Genomic DNA, 21,626 nt, shown 5'->3' with positions numbered 1-21,626 from the left:
TCACTGATGTAAACAGCGATGTGGCTGGGGATCGAATTTTTGAATTGTTCCAAAACAACCAGATCACATAAAGCAGCAGAGGTGTCCACCTTTAAGGCATTGCACCACCAACTGTAAAAAGGTGACCAGATCTCTGGCAAACTCAACATGACTCTGTTTACCAGACTTCTCCCAGGTCCTGAACTTCTGGCGATACACCTCAGGGACTAAATCGTAGGCCTTTAATACAGCAGACTTAACAGTTAAATACACCTTACTTTCTGCCACTGTCAGAGCAGAGTAGGCCTCCTGAGCCTTACCTATTAACACACACTGCAATAATAAGGTACGATCAGCATCAGACCACTCTGTGCTCTCAGCTACACGCTCAAACAATGAGAAAAATGTATCTGGGTCTCGCTCACTAAACTGAGGAACTAACCGCAGATTACTGGCAACATCATATGAAGACGTCGATCTAACAGAGAAGTCAGAGGCACGACCTCCAGCAGGTAAACTCAACCTCTGCTCCTCTATCTCCAGCCTAATAAGTTCTGCCTCTCTCCTCAGTTTCTCCACTGCCAGCTTCTCCGTCTCTGTCTGCAGTAGCAACAGCTCTCTCCTCTGCTCAAAAGTCAGACCTGCATCTCTGCAGCCAGACACATCAACACTGTCCACCTCAGGACCAACAGTATGTATTTTAGCTCTGAAAATACCCCTATCAGTGAGATTTGCTTTGACAATACTTTAGATGTTGTCTTTCATGTTTTTATCACCAACATCTAAGTTAAAATGTTTGGCAATACGGATTAACTGTTCACGTGAACAGCTCTCCAGCAGCTCCTCTGATGGCGCTCTCAGAAACTCCTCTACACTCGCCATAACTCACTAGCACTCACTTACCTCCACACGCACAACCCTCTACTCATCTGACGCGACAAAAACACCCGGCACACTGATCTCACACAGCCCCCCCGCACAGTCTGGACGTCACCGTGCACCGTCCTTCTAACTGCCTGACAGAAAACTAGCTAAGCTCGCCCCTAGTCTTCAGGTGCTAGTTGCGGTTGGTATTTATTCACTTTCTACCGCAAGCCCGGCGAAGCAACCAGCAATCGGCGACTTCACCCGCAGCCTCGGCCGTGCTCCCGAGCTGACAGCTCCAACCCCGTTCACAGCACACCAGAGGTGTGGTGTGAACATGTGACTCGAATCACATGACTTGACTCGAGTCAGACTCGAGTTGCCAATTTTAAGGACTTGAGACTTGCTTGACTAACATTGATAAAAGACTCGACTTGACTTTGACTTGGTATTCATGACTTGACACTTGACTTAGACTTGAGACAGATGACTCGAAAGGACTTGACTTTTGTTTTGTTAATTAAATATTTTCATTTTTCTAGATATTGAGAGTTTAAGTTACGTTTTGTTTTTGAAACATCGGGTGATTTATAGCACAATGCACATAAACCTGTCAACCTACTAGGACACAGCAGAGGCCAACGCAGGAGGCAGCGAGCCGCCATGGAGGGGCCAAAAATAATCAAATTTGATTCAATGATTATGTTGTCGATGACGGTAGTAAGAAGAGAACAGCAGTATGCAGGTCTGCGGCTAAAAAATCAGTGACACGACCACCACAACATCTAACTTCATCCGTCACCACAAAACCCACAAAGAGCGGTACGTGAGCCTTTTTAGTTAACTTATTGGCTGGTCAAATGTTAGCTAGAAAGCTAGCGTTAAGTTTAAGCTACGTTAGACTTGGCTTCAAATCGATTTTGCATTTGGGGACTGATTCGAGGACATATAACCAGTTAAACTATGGGGACACGTTACTAGCTAACACAGCTGCGTGCTCAATTTCACAGGTTATCAATGTGGGTGATGGAGGCACCGGTATTTTGGCGTCTTAGCTAATGTTTCATGTGTTTTCAAGGTACATTTCGTTTGATTTGTGTGTTAATTCAATAATTTAACTGCATGCAAGTTACATTAATGTTATGCTAGATTTATAGTGGACTGGAGCTTCTTATCCCTCCCGTTGTCCTCATATCATGTATACACCCAGTGTCCTCCGGGTCACATCGACCCGGGAGGACAACAAACCCCTCACTCAGCACATTTTTATTTGTTTTTCACATGACTTGTATTTTATATTTTTCGAAATGCCGCGGCATGACTTTTTATTTGTTTTTGACATGACTATTTTTTTTTGCGGTTTGCCACCTTGGTGACTCACCACGTGTCCCGGGTTGTCCGCTGCACACAGTCTCGGAGTAGGTAAAGAACTCAGTACAAACAACGCACATGTCATATTCGTATCACTTTATTTGGTACACCTACACAAACCTTTCTACAGTCATACATCTGTACCCATAGACTGTACTTGTACCTACACCGTAGCCCTCCCGTTGTCCTCATATCATGTATACACCCAGTGTCCCACGGGTCACATCGACCCCGTGGGACAACGAAAACCTCACTCAGCACATGTAGGGCAGTATGCACGTGCACAGCCTTTGCAGATATATTTCTTACATCTACAGCACACAGTATGTGTTTTACAGTCCTTCTTCGGTGGGCAGATCTGACACCTCTTCCTCTTACTTGCCCCCGCGGGGGCAGTGGCTAGGGCAGCGGGCTCATCCTCAGGTCGATCAAGACATCTAGCCCGCTGAACAGCTTTCACGACTGCTGCAGATGCGTCTGTGCGGGGGAGACGCTCCCTTCTTTCGATCAGTGGAGTCACAAGTGCCTTTCCCAGCTGCTCAAGGAACACCCTCCTCTTGTTGCGCTTACCGGGCATCCAGCCTGGGTTGATCTCTCTCCATATCACAAAGGCGTTGTAGGAGGACACGTCAATTATGTTGTGGAAGATGGCCAGGGGCCAGCGGGCAGTCATCCTTCTGCAGCTGTACGTTCCAATCACTTTATCTAGGTTGTCCACGCCTCCTTTGGTACAGTTGTAGTCTAGGATGATGGCTGGCTTCCTGTCCTGGCGATCACTAATGTCAGCCTCTGTGTGCCGCGTGCTCAGAAGCATGACATTCTTGTTCTTCTTCGGGAGGTAGGAGACTAGAGTGGTGCTGGGCGTGAAGGCAAACTTCGACGAGAGGACCTGTCTTTCTTTCGTGGCAAGCAGTGCAGGTGGGAGCTCAGGCTTGTTCCTTCGAACCGTGCCAATCATGGTGATGTCCCTCTTCAGGAGCTGCTGTCCGAGTTCGTAAGAGGTGAAGAAATTGTCACACGTGACATTGTGACCCTTCAGTCCCTCTGTGACATCGAGCACAACCCTCATCCCCTGGTTCTTCTCTGAGCCTCCACTGGCAGACTTGCCGGTGTAGACCTGCATCATCCAAGCGTAGCTGGATTTGGCGTCACAGGCCACCCATGACTTGATCCCATATCTTGCTGGCTTGCTGGGCATATACTGCCGGAAGGGACAACGACCTTTGGATAGAAGACACGATCGTCAGTAATCAGTCTCTGTGTCACAGAAAGCAGTCACACACACACACACGTCAGTGTATATATATATATATGTACATATATATGTACATATATATATACACACGCATACATACCTCTGAATGGAACCAGCTGCTCATCCACTGTTACGTCAGGCCCTGGGTTGTAGAGGCGTGGCAACCGCTTTACCCACTTCTCCCAGACATCTCTTATGGCTGCCATCTTGTCAGTCGCACGTCTTGGGGGTCGTAACTCACGGTCATCAAATCGTAGCATGCTCGAGTAAGTGTGAAAGAGTTTGAGTGGCATCGTGGCACGGAAAATCGATCTACCGCTCTCCGCATCCCATAGGCTAGCTGCGGCCTCACCTCGGGACCTGTATACACCCGCTAAGATTAGCAGCCCTACGTAGGCACGCAGATCAGTCTCATCCATCTTTTTCCAACTGTCACCATGTTTTCGACAACCCTCCAGATTAGTCATCTCCAGGATCAGGTTTTCTATTTCCGGTGTGAAGAACAGGTAGAACGTTGAAGCAATGTCATGGACGTGGGGAACGGCATATTGTGTGGGTCCTGGGGTCATGTCCAGGACCTTATGTTCTACCGTCCTGCCCCGTTTGTGATATGCTAGTGAGGACCATTTGATTGCTTTGTTTTTTGACAGGAAAGTCTCTCTTTTGACTTGAGACATTTCCTCTTCTTCTTCTTCTTGTTCTTCTTCTTCGTAGTCTTCGTTGTTGATGTTGTTGTTGTTGTCATCTTTTTCTTCTTCTTCTTCTTCTTCTTCTTCTTCTTCGTCTCCTTCTGAGAATGACACATCTTGCTCTGGTCTGTATTCCTCTCCATCTTCTTCTTCTGACACATCCTCTGATTCCTCTTCAGAATCAGGGTAGTCTTGCTGGTCACTTGACCAGATTTGTTCTAGAACCTGTTCAGCGGTGAAACGCGCAGCCATGGCTTCCGGTACAGAGAGGAGGAGGAGGAGGAGGAGGGGGGTGGGGGTGAATTCCCATGCGAATGTCACGTGGGAATGAAAGGAAAACGCAACTAACAAAAGCAGAGTTTCCCCTTTGTAATGTTTGGGTCACGGTGGGGATCAAGTCCGGACATGTTCACGCGCGCTGCCGATTGATGTCAGACAGACCTACGGCGCACTTGATTTCTTTCTTTTTTTTTGCGCACGCACGGTGTGGGAGGGGGTGGGGGGCTGAATTGTTCTAGAACTTGTTCAGCGGTGAAACGCGCAGCCATGGCTTCCGGTACAGAGAGGAGGAGGAGGAGGAGGAGGAGGAGGAGGAGGGGGGTGGGGGTGAATTCCCATGCGAATGTCACGTGGGAATGAAAGGAAAACGCAACTAACAAAAGCAGAGTTTCCCCTTTGTAATGTTTGGGTCACGGTGGGGATCAAGTCCGGACATGTTCACGCGCGCTGCCGATTGATGTCAGACAGACCTACGGCGCACTTGATTTCTTTCTTTTTTTTTGCGCACGCACGGTGTGGGAGGGGGTGGGGGGCTGAATTGTTCTAGAACTTGTTCAGCGGTGAAACGCGCAGCCATGGCGTCGGGTACAGAGAGGAGGAGGAGGAGGAGGAGGAGGAGGAGGGGTTTGGTGGGAATGAAAGGAAAACGAAATGCAACTAACAAAGGCAAAGTCTCCCTTTGTAATGTGTGGGTCACGGTGGGGATCAGGTGTAGCATGCAGGAGATTTTAGTTTCCCTAGGGGGGTACACATGCGGGCGGGTCAGTCTGACCCGAGGACAGTGGGAGGGGGGGGAGTATACGTGAGATCGGGTCAGTCTGACCCGCAGGACAGTGGGAGGGGGGAGTATACGTGAGATCGGGTCCTTTTGACCCGAGGACAGTGGGAGGGGGGGAGTATACGTGAGAGCGGGTCAGTCTGACCCGAGGACAGTGGGAGGAGGGGAGTATACGTGAGATCGGGTCAGTCTGACCCGCAGGACAGTGGGAGGGGGGGAGTATACGTGAGATCGGGTCCTTTTGACCCGAGGACAGTGGGAGGGGGGGAGTATACGTGAGAGCGGGTCAGTCTGACCCGAGGACAGTGGGATGGGGGAGTATACGTGAGATCGGGTCAGTCTGACCCGCAGGACAGTGGGAGGAGGGGAGTATACGTGAGAGCGGGTCCTTTTGACCCGAGGACAGTGGGAGGGGGGGAGTATACGTGAGATCGGGTCAGTCTGACCCGCAGGACAGTGGGAGGGGGGAGTATACGTGAGATCGGGTCAGTCTGACCCGCAGGACAGTGGGAGGGGGGAGTATACGTGAGAGCGGGTCCTTTTGACCCGAGGACAGTGGGAGGGGGGGAGTATACGTGAGATCGGGTCAGTCTGACCCGCAGGACAGTGGGAGGGGGGAGTATACGTGAGATCGGGTCCTTTTGACCCGAGGACAGTGGGAGGGGGGAGTATACGTGAGATCGGGTCCTTTTGACCCGCAGGACAGTGGGAGGGGGGAGTATACGTGAGATCGGGTCCTTTTGACCCGCAGGACAGTGGGAGGGGGGGAGTATACGTGAGATCGGGTCCTTTTGACCCGAGGACAGTGGGAGGGGGGGAGTATACGTGAGAGCGGGTCAGTCTGACCCGAGGACAGTGGGATGGGGGAGTATACGTGAGATCGGGTCAGTCTGACCCGCAGGACAGTGGGAGGAGGGGAGTATACGTGAGAGCGGGTCCTTTTGACCCGAGGACAGTGGGAGGGGGGGAGTATACGTGAGATCGGGTCAGTCTGACCCGAGGACAGTGGGAGGGGTATACGTGAGATCGGGTCCTTTTGACCCAAGGACAGTGGGAGGGGGGAGTATACGTGAGATCGGGTCAGTCTGACCCGAGGACAGTGGGAGGGGGGGAGTATACGTGAGATCGGGTCAGTCTGACCCGCAGGACAGTGGGAGGGGGGAGTATACGTGAGATCGGGTCCTTTTGACCCGCAGGACAGTGGGAGGGGGGAGTATACGTGAGATCGGGTCCTTTTGACCCGCAGGACAGTGGGAGGGGGGAGTATACGTGAGATCGGGTCCTTTTGACCCGCAGGACAGTGGGATGGGGGAGTATACGTGAGATCGGGTCCTTTTGACCCCAGGACAGTGGGATGGGGGATATACGTGAGATCGGGTCAGTCTGACCCGAGGACAGTGGGAGGAGGGGAGTATACGTGAGATCGGGTCCTTTTGACCCAAGGACAGTGGGAGGGGGGGAGTATACGTGAGATCGGGTCCTTTTGACCCGAGGACAGTGGGAGGGGGGAGTATACGTGAGATCGGGTCAGTCTGACCCAAGGACAGTGGGAGGGGGGAGTATACGTGAGATCGGGTCAGTCTGACCCGAGGACAGTGGGATGGGGGGAGTATACGTGAGAGCGGGTCAGTCTGACCCGAGGACAGTGGGATGGGGGGAGTATACGTGAGATCGGGTCAGTCTGACCCGCAGGACAGTGGGAGGAGGGGAGTATACGTGAGAGCCGGTCCTTTTGACCCCAGGACATTGGAATTCGCCTACACGCTAACGTTACAGTCTTCATTCTGTGCTCAATGCCGTGCCGGTCTCTGGTCGTCATCGCTAAACTCGCGCTCGATATGTCTTTCTCTCCACAAACCACTCAGAAACGCATTGCTTCTCAAGAAACACTGTAAAAGTGCATTAGACATACCTGCGGGTCAATATGACCCCGAGACAGCGGGAGGGCTAGACATGCCGGTGGGTCAGTGTGACCCCCGGGACAGCGGGAGGGTTTTAGGCAGCTCTTCTCCCGGGGAAGGTAATGACATGAGGATATAGATAAACTCGGGAATCTAAGTCATTTATCGCTGTTATTTATCCATATAAAGTTAAATTAGTCATTCCCCAAAACTTTTTAAATTTTCTGTCGACTGCATGTAGCTTTCTATCAAAGTTTTCCTTCGTCATATGTTCCATGTCTTTAGGGATGTGTACACCGAGAACATCTATTGGGACATCTGACCATTTTAGTGCCGGATTACTATAGATGTTAAAATTTTTACCTTTCAGAGATCCAATTCGCAGCACGGTACATTTATCGTAGGTAGGTTTTAGTCCGGACATAACCGAAAAGTTATTCAGCTCTTCAACTAATGCCGTAAAGGATGCGACATTTGGTTGGATTTGACAGTTTACATCGTCCACATACACATTGAGATTTTTAATTCCAAACCATTTATTCTCAAACCTTCTATTTTGTTATACATTCTTACTTTTTGGGCTAAGATTTCTATAGCTATAATAACTAGATGCAAAGACAGCGGACATCCTTGTTTCAATCCTCTATATTGCTTAATTGGTTCAGAGTAAATAAATAAAACATTGTTTATCATTTTACACTTTGGACTACTATACATTTATATTTTATCCAACTAAATAAAGAATCTCCAAAGATAAAATATTCTAATCATTTATAAATAAAATCCAAACGTACTTTATCGAATCCTTTCTCAAAGTCAGCAAAACAAAAAGGAAAGCAAGGGTTTGTGTTGAGTCGTAATATTCAATTATTTCGATTACTTGCTGCGGGTCAATATGACCCCGAGACAGCGGGAGGGTTTTAAACATGCCGGTGGGTCATTGTGACCCACGGGGCAGCGGGAGGGTTATGCATATCTGATTGAGGTTAGTAACAGACTAACATTAGTAAGTTAGCTAAACTTTGATAATACCCTCACTAAATGAACTCTGAGCCCGTTAGCTAACGTTATGTAAAGTAATGTACAGTGTTTGATATGGTGGTTTGATATGATGTTTGAACGGCAGAGCCGGAGAGTCAATCTGGGCTGTTCTCAGCATACCGCAAAAAACAGAAGAGAGATTTAAGTTCCAGTCCCCAAATTCAGCTGAACCACTATTTGGACATTTGTGATGGACAGAGCTGCCTTCAGTTTTGGGCCATGAAAAGGCACACGCTTCCCTCTTTGTTCAAGGTGGTGGTAAGAGTTATAGCAGTCCCTGCATCAACTGCACCTGTTGAACGTGTGTTCAGCCATGGCGGGCTGATAATGCGACCCCATCGCTCACAATTGAGTGACAAAGCGCTATCAAATTAAATTTTTTGCAAATGCAACGCATTGTAAGTGTCTATTCACCTTTTGTTTCTAGGCAGCAACATCACTACCAGCTTGCCGCTTGTGTAATTCCACTTCCCATGTGCGTTTGATACAGTATCTAGAAAGGGATGAATTGGCCTTCAAGATCCGTCAATTTTTAATGGAAATTTAGAATTTTCTTCATGTTTTTTAAAAAGAGAATGATCTAATTAAGCTGTCTTGTCCATATAGATTTATGGTGTGTTTGTTTTGGGAGTATCCACACTAGCTAGCATCTTTGCCACAAAGTTAAAGGGATATTCCCATAGAGATACAAAGAGTTAGCACTTCTGAAAAATTACGTTGTTCATGTCCCGACGCCATGTGTGGCGAATGATCTACAACATGTGTAGGGGCGATTGACTGTTCTCATCCGTTCTCATGTTCTCTCACCGCCATCTAGAGGCTCTGAGTTATTCTGTTAATAGGTTCCAGATCCCAATAAGTCTTTCCACAAACACAAGTGGCAGTAATGCAGAAAATTCATTTTAGGCTATTTATATATACTTTTTATTTTATACTTTATTCAGTTGTATTTGGATTTGATGCAAATTTTGTGCACAGAAACAGTTAAGTAGGAAAACAATGACAGTGTCATATGAGAAGCACCTTAGACAGATGCGTTAATAGGACAAGGAGGAATGGTGTGACCCTCCTGAAGGGGAGCCAGGGCAGGAGCCTTAACATTGTGATGTAAGGTTTTTTGTGTCGTACTTCTGTTTTCACTTTAGAGCCCTTTAGAGCTATAAGGCTGTATTATAATTTCAGAGCTCCACTCTCCATTGTTGGTCATTTAGGAGGTTTGTTATTGATTGCCACAAAATGTCAAATATCAGTAAGATTTATAAGGTGTAAACATGCTGCAAGAGTTTTCGTTAACGTTGTAAATAAAACTCAACTTTTCATGTCTTTTAACTGATTTAAATGTGGAAACTGGGGTAGATCATCAGAATTTCGTATGACTTGACTTGTGACTTGCTTGACCTGAGCAGTGACTTGACCTGACTTGCTTGATTCTCACCACAGTGACTTGGGACTTGCTTGAGACTTGAAGGATAAGACTTGAGACTTGCATGTGACTTGCACATGTGTGACTACCAAAAAGAGCACTTACCCTCGTCAACGCTGCTCCCAAATCATTAGCTGTGCGCTCATTGACAAAACGCTCCCGAGACTAGCAACAGCTGTGTGTCGACGTCACGCTACAACCACAACCGGTCCTTTTCAAAAACTCTGAAACTCCGCCCAACTACCTGAGAGCTACCTGTGTCAACCAAAATCGACGGGCCCCCATTTGTTACAGCCCGGCTCATAGGCTGCAACAAAAATGAGAGTGGAGACGAGGTCGATGCAAAAATAACAAGTTTATTTACAAAAAATCACCAAATAACCAAATGAATGCAAAGATCAGTATCAGTAATCAGTGGTGTAGGAGTGCATGGAGGCATGTGTGTGGCTGCATGGAACAAAACAAAGAGAACAGCCGTGGCGCGATGTCCACACGAATGGAATGGGGTGAGAGGAATGGAGAGACCGATCTGAATGGCGAAGAGAGTTTATAATGAGTGCTACACCGGGCCCAGGTGATGACCCCGCCTCGACCAGAGCCTGCAAGAAACAACACTCACCTAGTGGTGGGAGGGGTCATCACAAGATGATGTGAATATTTTAGCAGTTTCCAGTATGGCTCGCAGAAGCCTGCCGTCTATATCTTTTGCCAGTTTCTTTCCGCTGGTGACGACTGCTACGACAGCACGTGTTGCACTACAGCTGCCCCCCTGCTCCCACCCAGGTAAGTGAGCCGTTTTAACAATGGTTTTACAGCCTGGCTTGTCCAACTGTGCATGGCGGCTGTCATTTGCCCCCTCTTCCAGACATCTGGCAGTAGGTCCCGGCATCCTACAGATGGGACGCCTTCCATTTAACAGAATTGCCGCCGCGTTACCAGGGTGACGTCGGGGGTGATGTATCTGGGCTGTACTTGATAACTAGAGACACAAGATGGCAGCAGAGAGCTTGAATCTTGATTACTTATTTTAAAGGGTGGTCAAAGGGGGTACTGTATACAGTACCCCCTTTGACCACAATGTGGTCAGCAATGGCTGACTGACTGTGTGACTGATGTGAAGAGATCCGAGGGAAGGGCTTTCGAAACGTCCGTAAAGTAATATTAAGGATATTATTATCTGTTATCTGATAATAACTATTATCTGAGGACAGACGGTGGAATTTAGGCCTATTTCATTTTCTTTGTTTAGGATATCTCCTTATAATTCATTTACTTTTTCCCAACGAGTGGTACAGTATTTGCAGTCAGGTGGGGAAAGCCATAATTAGCACCCGGCCGCCCGGTACTACCCAGCCATAGCAGAGTGATTTACTACAGTATACATGTTTTAAATAATCTATTGTAGTTCATGAAATAAAGAGAATTTATAATTTGTACTGAGAGACTGGTGCTCATCTTCTCAGCCTCTCACCGGGTAAAACAGGTTCAACAGTTAAAAACGTCATTCTTGACGTCTTGTTCGATTCAACTCTTTCTTTTGATCAGCACATTAAATACATTACAAAGATCGCTTTCTTTCACCTACGCAACATCGCTAAAATCAGGTCTTCTTTATCCATGTCTGATGCAGAGATCCTAATCCACGCCATTGTATCATCCAGACTGGATTATTGTAATGTTTTGCTCTCAGGTCTGTCTCGTTCTAGTACCAGAAGCCTTCAAATGGTTCAGAACGCTGCAGTAAGAATCTTAACTAAAACTAGAAAATTTGACCATATTACACCAGTTTTAGCTTCATTACACTGGCTCCCGATCCATGTCAGATCAGACTTTAAAGTGCTTCTGATGACCTATAAAATTGTAAATGGGCACACCCCTTCCTACTTGTCTGATCTACTTAAACCTTATACTCCAACCAGGACTCTCTGCTCTCAGAATACAGGGCTCCTGTCTGTCCCCAGAGTGAAAAAGAAGTCAGCAGGCCAAAGGGCCTTTTCTTATCGAGCCCCTTCTCTCTGGAATAACCTCCCTGTAGACATCAGACTGTCTGACTCTGGAGGTCTTTAAATCCAAACTCAAAACCCATCTATTGCCCTAACTTTCAATCAGTTAGCTGGTGGGTCGGTCTCAGTCTCAATGTATTCAGCCTAATAGTCCTGCAGACGGGAACATTATTAATGTTAAGCCACTGCCTCTCAATAACCCTCTGTTGTTTATGTCCCACGAGCACTGCTGTCTCTCTCTCTCTCGACTCAGGCTTCTCTGTGCTGGACCATCAGCTGTTCTGTGACGTCTCTGCCTCTCCTCTCTGGTGATGCCTCATTCCACATGACAGACCTGGACCTCCGTCCTCCAGGAGATTTAGCCTCTCTGAAAACTTAGCTCAGTCCAAGAGGGCTTATGGCATTATGGGTAACATACGTTTACATTACTAAGCAACTGTAAATTGAAAAAATAAAGATCTGCTCCTCTCTCTAGGTTCCATGGTGGAGAGGAGGTCGTGTTGCTCAGGCTCTATCTATTCAGCATGGAGAGGTGGTCGTGTTGCTCTGGCTCTATCCATCTGGCGTGGAGAGGAGGTTGTGTTGCTCGGGCTCTATATGTTTGGCGTGGAGAGGAGGTTGTGTTGCTCTGGCTCTACCTGTCTGGCATTGAGAGGAGGTCGTGTTGCTCTAGCTCTACCTGTCTGGCATGGAGAGGAGGTTGTGTTGCTAAGGCTCTATCTGGTTGGTGTGGAGAGGAGGTTGTGTTGCTCTGGCTCTACGTGGAGAGGAGGTCGTGTTGCTCTGGCTATATCTGTTTGGCGACGCCTGGAAGCTGCTTGACATCCTCCTGGATCCACCTTCTCACATTTGTAACCCACTCTATCAAAATGAGTCGGAAGTCGCGGCAGCGCATTCTTGTAAAAACACGTTTTTTCATGAAAAAGTGGATTTTTCCCATTAGAGGTGCTACATCTGTCGACAACTGGACCGACTTCATTTCGGATTATTTCACCGCACTGAGTGATGAGGATACCGGGTGATGAGGACAGCGGGTGATGAGGACAGCGGGTGATGAGGACACCGGGTGATGAGGACAGCGGGTGATGAGGACACCGGGTGATGAGGACACCGGGTGTGTCGAGTCGGGTCGGGTCGGATGGCCCGGCTAACACTAGGCTAGCTCTCAATCCGCTGATCATGACAGAGATAGTGAGTTGGAGGAAGGCGAGGAGGAAGATATTCCACTCATGGCTGAGCCGATGATGGCACACAATGTCTCTGATTATAGTTATTTGAATGAGGACAGTGTTAAAGAGACTGAGATCGCCCGGAGTGTAGCTGCAAACTGTACAACAGCTTCCTACCAGAGATGGAGAGAAGACGCGACCAATTTAAAGAAATGACTAATGGTAAGTTCTGATAGTTAAGATACGCTATCCTTGTTTTATATGTTTGTTTTAAAAACTATTAAAATCACTATAGAGCAGGATAAAGCCTCAGACACACCAGGAATGTCAGGAGCGCACACTCACTGCATGTTCCACAGCACTGACTACTCATATTTCAGAATAAAAGCCTTGTGTTAACAAATGAAGGAATTCTGTCCACAGAAAAAACACTCGAGGGTTTTTATTTTGAAATGAAAGCAGGAAGTGTTGATTTAAAAATTAGTCTTTACTTTTTCTTCATCTCCGTAACATATTCTACAGATAGACATCGAAACTGTAGTAATGTAGCTGGTATGATGTTAATAATGTCAATAGATCACTTTCACTGTCTGTTGCTGCTGTGAGACCTCTATCCTCTAAAAGAGACGCAGCTGAGTGAGTGAGACACAGTGTGGCTGCTCTAACCTGTTAACACGGATGCCGAAATAAAAAACAAAAGGGAATGCAGCCGCCACGTGCTGCTGACGTTCCTGGTGTGTCCGAGCTGTAAGAAGCATTAATAGCAGCTAATAATGTGTGTGTCAGTGTGTGTAGTCTATAGGTGTCTTTCTGTCTCAGGTGCCTGTGTGTGTCTGTCTCTCAGGTGTCTGTCTCCTAGAAATGATTTATATTAAAGAGGAAATGTTGTGTAGTGTTTAATTCACTCAAAGAAGTACTGTATCTGAACATAATCCAGGCAGCTGTTACCTCATCACCACACCAGGTCTTATGAAACAATATATACGCTGTCCTCACTAAACGTTGTTGCAGGCAACGTGTTTTTCAGTGATGCAGCCAGCTCAACATTATATTCTCCAGCATTGCATTATCCAAGGAACAGAGGGGTTGTTGTGTTTGGCAGGATTTAATGGAGGAAAATGTGTAATTTTGAAAAACTGAAAAAGAGCACATTCTAGTACATCAGTAGAGAAAAGATAGCATAACCAACAGGTGCATACAAGTATGTTAATGTATGTCATAAAGATGGAAGCAGTAAATACCATTTACACAAGCACCAATGCTTTAAACACTAAACACTAATACATCTCTATGTAGTTGACAACAAACTAACCATCATCAAAAATACTGTACTCAAACCTAAGAAATGCTGACATAAACGTGTTCACATAACTGTTAATAGTAGATAACTTACGGATGAAGCCGGTTTTGTGGACTTTATGGCACAGGATTAAGAGGATTATATACTGAGATGCTCACACTATGGCTGCATCCCAAAGCTCTTAATTTTCATTTCTTCACTCCTCGATCCTCGCTTGAACCGGAAGTTGTTCTGGTGCGCCATCTTGGAGACCGTCCCAAAGCTCTTATTTGTGCACCGAGGATCGAGGATCGAGAATCGAGGAGGCTTGCCGGAGGAACGATCAAATCAAATCAAATCAATTTATTTTTGTATAGCGTCAAATCACAACAGAAGTTATCTCAAGACGCTTTATATATAGAGCAGGTCAATGACCATACACCATAGTTTAGAGACCCAACAGGATCCACCAAGCGCACTGTGGCCAGGAAAAACTCCCCGATTACTGGGAAGAAACCTGGAGCAGAACCGGGCGCAGGGCGGGCGGCCATCTGCCGAGACCGGCTGGGGGGATAGATAGATAGATAGAGAGAGAGAGAGAGAGAGAGAGAGAGAGAGAGAGAGAGGGAGATGGAGAGAAAGAGAGAGAGAGAGAGAGAGGGAGATGGAGAGAAAGAGAGAGAGAGAGAGAGACAGAGAGAGAGAGAGCGAGAGAGAGACAGAGAGAGAGCGAGAGAGGGAGATGGAGAGAGAGAGAGAGAGAAAGAGAGAGAGAGGGAGATAGAGAGAGAGAGAGAGAGAGAGAGAGAGAGAAAGAAGCAGCCACAATAGTAGCCTAGCAGCTGTAATAGCTAATACAAGTAGGACTGATAACACAAAACCAATAGTGGTGGATGGAAAGAGTGATAATACAACTATCGGAATTGATATCATTGGGTCGTCCCCAGACGGGCTTTCAAGTGGAGCTTCCAGCTATCTCAGTCCACCATACATCTGGCTAGCTCGCCAGCACTGTCCAGCATCTCTCCTCAGTACGCCCATGTGTGTTGGTGTGGGACGTCCCTGTGATCGATGCCCGTGCGTTGGTTCCCACAGCATCAACATGCTTGCTGGGAGTTCTTGATGTCTTTGGCAGTGACCGAGAAGTGTTATTCTCCAGGCTGCCACATTGTCACTAAGTGTTGGAAATCCCTCGTTAGCATTGGTAGTCCCTCGTACAGACGTAGTAAATTAATGATGGTAGCAGTTGGTGTCAAGCAGGCACCGGACGCGGCAGCAGATGCAGCCACAATACCGGAGACCACCAAGATCCAGGTGAAACCCCGCTCCTAGTGTACCCCTGCTCCAGGTATAACCTCGCTCCCGGTGTGATCCCGCTCCAGGTATGACCTCGCTCCAGGTGTGACCCCGCTCCACGGTTAGCTGCGAGACAAGGAGGCACAAGGACTCCCGGGAAGGAATGAAGTTAATAACAACATGGACATGGGACATGAGTATATACAGAAGGAGAGGGGAGCTCAGTGTGTCATAGGAAGTTCCTATGGCAGTGTGTCATAGGAAGTCCCCCGGCAGTCTAGGCCTATAGCAGCTTAAGTATAAGCGTTATCAAAGAGGAAAGTCTTTAGCCTACTCTTAAATGTAGAGACGGTGTCTGCCTCCCGGACTGAAACTGGGAGCTGGTTCCAGAGAAGAGGAGCTTGATAGCTGAAGGCTCTCGCTCCCATTCTACTTTTGGAGACTCTAGGAACCTCAAGTAACCCTGCATTCTGTGAGCGCAGTGCTCTAGTGGGGTAGTAGGGTACTATGAGCTCTTTAAGATATGATGGGGCCTGACCGTTTAGCGCTTTGTAGGTGAGGAGGACGATTTTAAAATCTATTCTGGATTTTACAGGCAGCCAGTGTAGAGAAGCTAATACAGGCGTAATATGATCTCTTTTTCTAGTTCTTGTCAGTACATGTGCTGCAGCATTCTGGATCAACTGGAGAGTCTTAAGAGACTTATTGGAGCAGCCTGATAATAAGGAATTGCAGTAATCAAGTCTAGAGGTAACAAATGCATGGACTAATTTTTCTGCATCATTTTGACACAGGATGTGCCTGATCTTTGCAATGTTACGTAGATGAAAGAAGGCAGTCCGTGAGGTTTGTTTTATGTGAGAGTTAAAGGACATATCCTGATTGAAGGCAACTCCCAGATTCCTTACGGTGGTGCTGGAGGCCAGGGCAATGCCATCTAAAGTAACTATATCATTAGATAATTTGTTTCGGAGGTGCTCAGGGCCTAGTACAATAACTTCCGTTTTGTCTGAGTTAAACATCAGGAAATTGCAGGTCATCCAGGTTTTTATGTCCTTAAGGCATGCTTGAAGTTTAGTTAACTGGTTTGTTTCGTCTGGCTTGATCGATAGATATAATTGGGTATCATCTGCATAACAATGAAAGTTTATGGAGTGTTTTCTAATAACATTGCCTAAGGGAAGCATATATAAGGTAAATAGAATTGGTCCAAGTACAGAACCCTGTGGAACTCTGTGACTAACTTTGGCGTGCATGGAGGACTCATCGTTGACATGTACAAACTGAGATCGATCTGATAAATAGGACTTAAACCAACTTAGTGCAGTTCCTTTAATGCCAATTAAATGTCCCAGTCTTTGTAATAGGATGTTGAAGGAACTGGCCTTCTACCTCCGAGAGGTCAAGGCCCAGTTACGTGCTGGTTAATCTTGTGTGACAAAGAGATTTTCCAAACAGACGGGTTAAAGCATAATAATACAATTTATTCCGAACAATCAATGTTGCATAAGTAAAATAAAAGAGTTTACAGATATCTGGATCCAATCAACGTGTCCCTGACAACATACAGTGCATGGGTCAGTTCGTGAAGTCTGAACCCCGAGCTATCCCTGATCCAGCCTATTCATAGTTTACACAATATTAATATTCACGAGCTTATGGCACGTGATGTTTCTGCTGCATGTCTTCTTCGTTATCTCCTTCTGACTCCTTCCTCTTCTTGACCTTGCAAAGGAAAAACAGCACCTGCTACCTCCCTTTCCTCGCAATCACTCCATTCACAACAAATCCAACAGTCAGGTTATTGCAGGTCATTGTAAGCACTTTTGTACATAATAAATCCAACAGACCCTCTTTTGAACTTAACTAAGTTCACCTACAGATAATGTTACATACAGATATATTTATTATAAGCATAGATAATGTTACGTACAGATGTATTAATTATAAGCATCATCATGTTACGTACAGATGTATTAATTATAAGCATCTTCACACAACCTCTTCAGGATCAACATCTTCACTATCCCCCACCATTTCCAGGAGACCCTGTCTCTCAGCTTGGAACATGGCCATCTGATAAGAAGGAGGTGCATCCGGATGCTTTCGTTGCACAGCAGAAATAATCACACGCTCAGTGAGGTGGCGAATACATGGAATACAGCAACAACCGCATAATACTAAGCATGCACACACAGCAAGGATTGAGGAGAATAGAGATACCACCATGGACTTCCATTTCCCAAAGGTACGGTCTAACCAGTCGTTAATGGGGCTGTTGATACCTGAGTCATCGTGCATGGATTCAGACAGCGTCCGGAGCCCCTCTAGCGCCTTAGTTACAGTCCCGTCCGGCGCTGTATTGTTAGGGATGAAAATACAACATGAGTCTTGGAACATTGAGCATACACCGCCTTTCTCTGCCAGCAGCATATCTAATGCCATTCTATTTTGGATCACCATCAGTGACGTAGGAGCCATTTGTTCAGCTAGTCCGGCAATTGCATCACGGGTTAGATTAGTCAAACGGAGAACATTGTAGTGGATGTAGTTAATGCGGTCAACATTTTTGTTAGGAGTGATAGGGATCAGAGCACTTATTAGGTATGTTTTCAAAGCCTGCAGCTATTTGGTCAGCTAGTTTATATTCATTAGGGGAGCTACCTCACTACATCATTCTTTATAATCTTGGTTTAGCCTTCCCCTCCTTGTAGCCCACACCTTCCACCCTGCTTCTGAGTGAAAGCATTGTCTATTGTTAAAAAGAGTTACTTGTGATTAGCCAGTTTTAGCAGAGTGCAGAGGCGAGGATGATAAGTAATGTATCTAAACTAGTACAGTCTGTGCTTTCCCAGGTTATTCAGATTTATCTGAGTACACAAATTCTACACAAGGGTCATGGTATTTTCTCTCACATTCCCTCCTTTTTTCATGAATAACTAAAATGGTAACTGAAAACACGAAAATACATGAATTGCATTAAGATAGTAATATGAAATGAAAACATTAAACATATATGATATATATAATATTAAAACATTATAGCTGACAAATCACATTAAGAAAGTTTGTACAGAAGAACGAGGACAAGAGAGGTAAACACAAATGCTACAGCAAACGCCACTAGCAGGTTGCCGCACTGCATGATGCTTCTAGTTTGTTTTCCTGCGCGCAACTGAAAACTTTTATCCGGGTGGTCCTATTTTATACTGGTTTGGGAAAGGAAGTGAAATTTCTCTCTGGTGGATTCTCCCCACCCCTGGTTTCTCTTTTTATCTATTTTTATCTATTTTTGTCTATTTTAGCATTTATTCTAAGCAACAATTTTTAATACAATGTGATATATAATGTTTTTCAAAAACCACCTAGATGAGTCCACCTAAACAACCATGTTAGCCTGATTTAACTGTAAATACAGGCAAGACCTTGTAACCTTCTTTCCCTTATGTGTATCTCATCACAGTCACAGTTTATACAGTATATGAAAAATAAAAAATTATACGTGACCCTCTTTTCACGTAGCCTGGGCTCCTTGTGGGGCTGCCTCCTCTTTTTCAGGTCCTGTCCTGCTGCTGGAGCACTGTGTTAGGTGCCACCAGTTGAGTCCTTTTCCTTCAAGCTGCACAGCTGTTGCAGTTCTGGCCAGAACCTTGTGTGGGCCTGTCCAACGTGGCTCCGACCACTTCCTCTTTAACACCTTCAACCAAAGGTGTTCCGGGGGTCCGGGGTCAGGTCCTGGAACGTCCTCTGTGACAGGGGTGACAGGTTTGTCACCTGTATAGGAGAGAGCTGACACAAGAGCATTAACCTTCAAATAGTATGGTCTGTAACCGAGGTCAGGAAGGGGAGAGGGGTTTTGGGACGGCCCTGGGAAAGGTTGGCCACACGTAAGCTCAAATGGTGTGAGTCCTGTTGACCGATTGACCGAGGCTCTGATGCCTATCAGTGCAATGGGCAGGGCTTCAGTCCAAGGGAGCCCAGTCGTGCGAACGATTTTCAGCAGTTTTAACTTAATGGTCTGATTAGCACGTTCAACTTTTCCTTGCGATTTTGGGTGGTACACAGTGCCAAATTTGTGTTGTAGTCCCAGAGCCTTTTCAACAGTTTGCAGGTCTTTATTTTTTAAATGTGAACCATTATCTGACCTGATCAATTTAGGAAACCCATGTTTCGGAATGTACTCATTCACCAGACATTTAATGACTGATTTTGCGTCCTCTTTTCCCGTAGGGTAGGCCTCCACCCAACGTGAAAATGCGTCCACAATTACTAGGAGGAATCTTTTCCCCCCAGCCCTTACTCCAATATCTGTGAAATCAATAAAGATTTCCTGTCCCGGGGCAGTGGGAGAAGGATGTTTTCCTGCCCTAGGAGTGATGGTAGGTCTGATGTTACATGTACTACATACGTCACACTTAGTCAAGAAGTCAGTTATAGTAGCATGTTTCCGGGGAATCCACCAGTGGCGGAGATCTCGTAACATCTGTTTGTGGCTTTTATGGTCAAGTCCATGAGTCTGAGTCAGTATTGAGGACATCCAACAGGGGGGCATAACTATTTGATCTCCGTTATACCATATACCATCAAACTGTTCTATAGCTCCCTTATCTTCCCAGATGGTTCGTTCTGCTGCTGTGGCAGATTCCTGAGCTTGTATGATGGAGAAGTCAGTTATCTCAGAACCGAGATCTGCTGTGGTCATGACCATCATAGTAGGTAAATACCCTGCCGCCTTTTTAGCAGCTGCATCCGCTGCTTCGTTTCCTATACTTTCTAAGTCAGTGCCCTGACTGTGTCCTTTCACTTTGATCACAGCTACCCTCTGTGGTAACTGGATTGCTTCCAACAACTCTTTCATCAACTCCTCATGAGCCATAGGTTTATTCTGACTAGTCTTAAAACCCGCTTGCACCCAGCCAGACATATCTCTGTGAATTGCATTGCACACATACGCAGAGTCTGTGAAAATATTCACTGCCTTCCCTTCCGCTAACCGCAGAGCACAAACTACAGCCGTAAGTTCTGCTGCCTGAGCAGATTGTTTCCCATCAAGAGGACCGTGATCGAGAGTACATGGTTCCTCTTTTGCTGTATTCATAGACACCACAGCATAACCTGCTTTTAACCCTTCGGTGGGATGACGGAAACAGCAACCATCTGTAAATAAGCTAAGGTCAGTTTCCGTTAAAGGGGAGTTTTCTAAGTCCAGCCTTAGTTTTACAAAGGGCAGCGATTTTTCTGCACAGAAGTGCTTCTCGCCATCAGTCATATTGTCAGCCATATTACAGCCCTCATGTACAAAGGAGATTTGTGGTTTCGAGAGTACTTGTAAGATCTTGGTCTGTCTGAGGGGGGTGAGAGTGAAACAGGAGGATGTGACATATGTTACAGTGCTGTGAGAGGTCAGAATCTGTAGAGGATGGTGCATGACTATATGACCTACTTTGTCTATAATTTTTGCCAGAGTAGCTGCATTTCTGACACAGGGGCTGGCTCTCTGTTCTTGTGTGTCTAGCAAAATGCTACAATAGTACAATACGTTCCTAGCTCCTCTGTGTTTCTGATATAAGACACCATGGGCTGTACTAAGCTGCTCTGAGACATCCAGATGGAATGGTTGAGAGTAATCTGGGAGAGCGAGTGCTGCGGCCTCTGCCATTTCCTGCTTGAGGTGGATAAACACCTCCTACTCCTATTTTCTCCCAGGTTGTATCTAACAGATTTTGTTGGAACTCATCTTGATACGTAAGATCATTATTTCTGTCATAATTCAGAGTGCAGTGGGGAGGATCGGGAACAGGGAGGTAAGGGTGTAGAGCCCTAATCCATGGTTGCCACATGTTGTAAAAGTCAATCAGAGGGTTTCTGTCGGCTAGCAGGGCCCAATATATGTCTGCACAGGGTGGTGGGGCATCAGGTGAGGTATCAGGACTCAACATGCACATGCGATCAGCACTGGAGGGCGAGGAGCACACCATTTCTTCTCCTCCGGGGAAACTCACTATCACAGCTTCTGGTGAACAATGTACAGAAGCCCCCAGTGCTGCCAAAACATCTCTTCCCAGGAGATCACGTGGACAATCAGGTGCATACAAAAAGGGGTGCTCCATCACCTGTCTCCCAAGCCGGACAGGAAGGGGAACAGTAAAAGGCAGTCTTTGTTCAGTGCCGGAAAATCCCAAAACGGAAACATAGTGAGAGGAAAGGGAACACATAGGTTCAGCTAAGGTGGAGTAACGTGCTCCCGTATCCACCATGAACCATCTTCGTTTTCCGTTCACTGTCAACTGGAGACAGGG

This window comes from Sebastes fasciatus, chromosome 1 (assembly GCF_043250625.1).
Source record: "Sebastes fasciatus isolate fSebFas1 chromosome 1, fSebFas1.pri, whole genome shotgun sequence".
Taxonomy (NCBI): Eukaryota; Metazoa; Chordata; class Actinopteri; order Perciformes; family Sebastidae; genus Sebastes; species Sebastes fasciatus.
The sequence above is the reverse complement of the archived record's forward strand: the minus strand, read 5'-3'. Positions refer to the sequence as shown.